This window comes from Bombina bombina, chromosome 7, assembly GCF_027579735.1.
Source record: "Bombina bombina isolate aBomBom1 chromosome 7, aBomBom1.pri, whole genome shotgun sequence".
Lineage (NCBI taxonomy): Eukaryota > Metazoa > Chordata > Amphibia > Anura > Bombinatoridae > Bombina > Bombina bombina.
The window spans coordinates 500,111,591-500,117,590 of record NC_069505.1 but is presented as its reverse complement, the minus strand read 5'-3'; the positions used below and the strand labels follow the sequence as shown (position 1 = coordinate 500,117,590).

Below are 6,000 nucleotides of genomic sequence, written 5' to 3'. Positions count from 1 at the left end.
GGGATGATGCATTGGGCACAGTACAGTGCTTAAGACCCATGATACTTTTAGTGTCTCATGAAAATGTTTTCATTTCTTTACAAATTTGAAGAAAAAAAGTATTTGGGGTCATTCCCCCCCCCCCCTACTTTCTTAAAATCAAACTAGTTTACTGGGCAAAATACTTATAATATTCCTCCTGAAGTCCTGAAGTTCTTGGGCAAGGTGAGTCTGTCTTAGCCTTGCTCTTTGGGGCCAATTTATAAAAGTGCGAGCGGACATGATACGATGTAGCGTATCATGTCCGCCACACATCAATAAATGCCGACAGCATAGTCCGCAGCCTTGGAGCAGGCGGACAAGTTATGGAGCAGTAGTCTTTAGACAGCTGCTTCATATCTTCTGTTTCCGGCAAACCTAAAGGCTCGCGCGGAAACAGGGGAATCAAGCTCCATGCGGAGCTTGATAATTCGGGTCCCCTTGCATGCACTTGTCAGTGACACTGCCTATTATTTTATGATGGCAGTGTCAACATGTACAGCCCCACAGGCTTAGCCATTATGCTAATGGGGTGGTTGCCCAAGCCCCCCTTCTGTGACCCCAGTGCTCAGCCATAGTCACCAACTGAATGATGACAGGAGGCATGTGTAGTCTCAGTGCAGTTTACTTCTTGCAATAAGCAAGATACATACTTTGACTTGACTGTGCTGGTACAAAACTGTGGTTTTACCAACACAGCAGTAAAATATAATTTTTCATTTACTTTCTTTTTTGTGTGAAGAAAAGGGATGAAGAGGGAAAAGTGTCCTGCTTCCACAAAACTCATAATGGCGCCCTCTCCATTGACTGCTGCCATATTTATTTTTAAGGCCATTTTGGATGTTGATCTTGGACTCTGACTATTGGGATAGTATATTATAAAACAAAAATATCTGGAAAAAGGGTTGGTTAAGTAGAATCTACAATTTAAAGGGACACTCAATCAAAATTATACTTTCATTATTCAGATAGGGCATGCCATTTTAAACAACTTTCCAATTTACTTCGATTAGCTAAATGTGCACCATCTTTTTATATTTAAACTTTTTGAGTCACCAGTTCCTACTGAGCATGTGCAAGAATTAGTGTGTATGCATTTGTAAATGGCTGATGGCTGTCACATGGTACGTGTATGCATTTGTGATTGGCTGATGGCTGTTGCATTGTCTTGTTATCTTGCGTTTGTTGATTATGCAAATCTACTGTGTTGACTGTCCACAGAATTGCTACTTTTGAATGCAAAACCCTCAAGTGTTAATTATAGACTCAACAGCACTTTACTAACATTAACAAAATACAAACAGTACTTGAATTATTATTTCAGAATATTTAAAGGTTGGTAGAAATGCAGCAGTGCTGTAGAATAAGCTAGTGTGATTTATTTTTATAAATATGTATTATGGGAACCATAGTTTAAAGGGACACTAAACCCAAATCATAAGAGAAAAATTGGGATTAGTATTCCCTTTAAAAGGATACTCAACCCACATTTTTTTTTTCTTTCATGATTCAGATAGAGCATGACATTTTAAGCAACTTTCTAATTTACTACTATTATCAATTTTTCTTCTTTCTCATGCTATCTTTATTTAAAAAACAGGAATGTAAATCTTAACTGCCAGCCCATTTTAGGGTCAGCACCATGGATAGCGCTTGCTTATTAGTGACATTGGTCGCTTGCATTTAGCCACCAATAAGCAAGCATAACCCAGGTTCTCACCCAAAAATGGGCCGGCTCCTATGCATCATATTCCTGCTTTTTAAATAAAGATAGTAAGAGAATGAAGAAAATTCAAATGCTCATATCTTTGGAGTGGAATAACATATTTTGCTGAAATTACTTAAAAACTGGAAATTTGAAGTGATTAGGTTTAGTAGTTTTGGAGATATTTGAGTTTGAAAAAACAGAGGTATGAGTTGAAAATGCCATAGGGGCCTATTTACTATGGCGCGAGTGGACATGATCTGATATAGCGAATCATGTCCGCTGCACATCGATAAATGCCGACAGCATATGCTGTCAGCATTTATCATTGCACAAGCAGTTCTTGTGAACTGCTGGTGCAAAACCGCCCCTGCAGATTCGCGGCCAATCGGCCGCTAGCAGGGGGTGTTAATCAAACCGATCTTATTCTATCGGGTTGATTTCTGTCCGCGGCCTCAGAGCAGGACCACTGCTTCATAACTTCTCTTTACGGCGATATACGAAGCTTGATAAATATGCCCAATAGACTTAACATTGGAGAATTGGAAAAGTGTATCTAGGAATTACCTGCATGTATTTGTTTGAAATTTGTAATTGGAATAGATTATGTTGTGAGGATGTGCTGCTCAGAGTTTCACACTTATCGTATATTGTATAATACCTTGTCATATATCTATATGCCTTTTAACCCTTATAATATTTTTTTGAATTAATATTTACATTAATATTTCTTATCAGATAGTGCATATATGAGTGTAACTCTTTATCTTAATGTAATTATGTTGTGTTTGATGCACATGACTTTAAAATGATTAGCAGATTTACCGTACTGATAACTTCACAAGCATGAACAGCCAGTGAATCACTCTAAAGTAATCTGATTTAAATATTTTGGCCTGTGGGCATATTTAAGGATGGCTTCTGATGACTAGTCTGGAATCGATTACTTCAGAATGTGTTGCGACCTCCTTGCTAAACTCAGCGGCTCCGGCCGCGCACAGCACAGCACTCTGTGGTGAGTCTAGTGACATTTCCACCTCTAAGCTAATAGCCATGCTAGCATACAGAACAGTGCCATATGACTAGCACGGCTATAGGTTTTGAGGTGGAAACGTCACCTCATTGAAAAAAGAGTGCTGTCCCGCTGAGTTTAGGGAGGAGGCCATGGCACAGAAAGGGTAAGTTTACCACACTTTTTTATAAAGTCATGACTGAAAGTCCTATTTATTGTTATTGATGGTAAATCCTAGCGTTTTTTGAAACTCCAGGATCTACCATCACTTGTAATGGAGTCCATAGACTCAAGGGCCTCTAGTTATTAAGCTCCGTACTTGCCTGCATTCGCCGGCCCCAATACGCCCGCCTAACCTCGCTGCCGCGGACCTGAATACATTCGCCAAATTTATCAATAAAGCTGTCAAAAAGCCGCGCACCAAGTACACAGTGGACTGTGTTATCAGTCATTGATCTTGCTGCTCTTCGGCTTTTTCCCAGCTTTATTGATAACCCTGTCACTAAGCACTATACTATACTGTTATACCCCCTAAACCGCCGCTCCCGGAGGCCCCCCCCCCCAGCTATAATAAAGTTTTTAACCCCTTAACCACTGCTCCCGGACCCCGCCACAACTATAATAAATATATTAACCCCTAAACCGCCGCTCCTGGACCCTGCCGCAACTATAATAAATATATTAACCCCTAAACCGCCGCTCCTGGACCCCGCCGCAACTATAATAAATATATTAACCCCTAAACCACCGCTCCCGGACCCCGCCGCCACTTACATTGTACCTATTAACCCCTAATCTGCTGCCCCCTATACCGCCGCCACCTACATAAATTTATTAACCCCTATCCTGCGGATCCCGGACCCCGCCACAACTAAATAAATTGTTTAACCCCTAAACCGCCGCTCCCGGAGCCCCCCGCCACCTACATTACATTTATTAACCCCTATCCTGCCCCCCCCTACACCGCCGCCACTATATTAAACTTATTAACCCCTAAACCTAAGTCTAACCCTAACACCCCCCTAACTTAAATATTATTTAAATAAGTCTAACTAAAAATTACTATTATTAACTACATTATTTCTATTTAAAAATAAATACTTACCTATAAAATAAACCCTAAGATAGCTACAATATAACTAATAGTTATATTGTAGCTATTTTAGGATTTATTTTTATTTTACAGGCAACTTTGTATTTATTTTAACTAGGTACAATAGTTATTAAATAGTTATTAACTATTTAATAACTACCTAGCTAAAATACTTACAAAATTACCTGTAAAATAAATCCTAACCTACGTTACAATTAAACCTAACACTACACTATCATCAATCAGAATTAAGGTAGGAATCAGCCAATCGGATTTTTCCTACCTTAATCCTATCAGCCAATCAGAATTCGAGGGACACCATCTTGGATGACGTCCCTTAAAGGAACCGTCATTCATCGTTAGTCCGTCGGTTGAAGAGGATGGCGTCAGCTGGATGGAAGATGGCTCCGCTCCGGATGGATGAAGATAGAAGACGTCGCTTGGATGAAGACTTCTACCGGATGGAGGACCTCTTCTACCCCGCTTGGATGAAGACTTCTACCGGATGGAGGACCTCTTCTACTCCGCTTGGATGAAGACTTCTACCGGATGGAGGACCTCTTCTACCCCGCTTGGATGAAGACTTCTACCGGATGGAGGACCTCTTCTGCCCCGCTTTGATGAAGAGTTCGGCCCGGCTGGGTGAAGATGGCTCAAGGTAGGGTGATCTTCAGGGGGTTAGTGTTAGGTTTTTTTAAGGGGGGTTTGGGTGGGTTTTAGAGTATTTTTTTTTTACAGGTAAAAAGGCTGATTACTTTGGGGCAATGCCCCACAAAAAGCCCTATTAAGGGCTGGTAAAAGAGCTGATTACTTTGTAATTTAGGATAGGGTAGGGCATTTTATTATTTTGGGGGCTTTATTATTTTATTAGGGGGCTTAGATTAGGTGTAATTAGTTTAAACTTATTGTAATTTTTTTTATTTTCTGTAATTTAGTGTTTGTTTGTTTTTGTACTATAGTTTAGTTTATTTAATTGTATTTAATTTTAGGTCATTGTAGTTAATTTATTTAATTAATTTAATGATAGTGTAGTGTTAGGTTTAATTGTAACTTAGGTTAGGATTTATTTTACAGGTAATTTTGTAAGTATTTTAGCTAGGTAGTTATTAAATAGTTAATACCTATTTAATAACTATTGTACCTGGTTAAAATAAATACATAGTTGCCTGTAAAATAAAAATAAATCCTAAAATAGCTACAATGTAATTATTAATTATATTGTAGCTATCTTAGGGTTTATTTTACAGGTAAGTATTTAGTTTTAAATAGGAATAATTTAGTTAATAATAGTAATTTTTAGTTAGATTTATTTAGGGTTAGGGTTAGACTTAGGTTTGGGGTTAATAAATTTAATATAGGTGACGGCGGTATAGGGGGGGGCCGGATAGGGGTTAATAACTTTATGTAGGTGGCGGCGGTATAGGGGGCGGCAGATTAGGGGTTAAAAAGTATAATGTAGGTGGCGGTGGTGTAGGGGGTTGCAGATTGGGGTTAATAAGTATAATGTAGGTGGTTGCGGAGTCCGGGAGTGGCGGTTTAGGGGTTAATAAGTATAATGTAGGTGGCGGCGGGGTCCGGGAGCAGCGGTTTAGGGGTTAATACGTATAATGTAGGTGGCGACGGTGTCAGGCGGCGGTTTAGGGGTTAATAAGTATAAAGTAGGTGGCGGCGGTGTAGGGGGGACAGATTAGGGGTGTTTAGACTCGGGGTACATGTTAGGGTGTTAGGTGCAGACATCTCCCATAGAAATCAATGGGATATCGGGCAGCAGCGAACATGAGCTCTCGCAGCTGTCAGACTCCCATTGATTCCAATGGGATCCGCCGCCTCCAGGGTGGCGGATTGAAAACCAGGTACGCTGGGCCGGAAAAGTGCCGCGCGTACCTGCTAGTTCTTTGATAACTAGCAAAATTAGTCAGATTGTGCCGAACTTGCGTTCGGAACATCTGGAGTGACGTAAGAATCAATCTGTGTCGGACTGAGTCCAGCGGATCGTAGCTTACGTCACTAGATTCTACTTTTGCCGAGCTGTAGGGCTTGATAACTACAGCGAATCAGCCTCGCCACAAATATGCTGCGGAATTCCAGCGTATTTGCGGTTGACGGCTTGATAACTAGAGGCCAAGGACTTTATTCCAAGACATGCAAAGTGCTTGTGACTGAATATTTTAG

The 6,000-nt window shown here is 40.4% G+C and overlaps 1 protein-coding gene across 1 annotated transcript in view; it reads left to right on the top strand.

Moving 5' to 3' along the window:
• The window catches only part of LOC128636469 (putative inactive cytochrome P450 2G1), a 49,954-nt gene that overhangs the window by 32,195 nt on the left and 11,759 nt on the right, over positions 1-6,000 (top strand). The window lies entirely within an intron of this gene.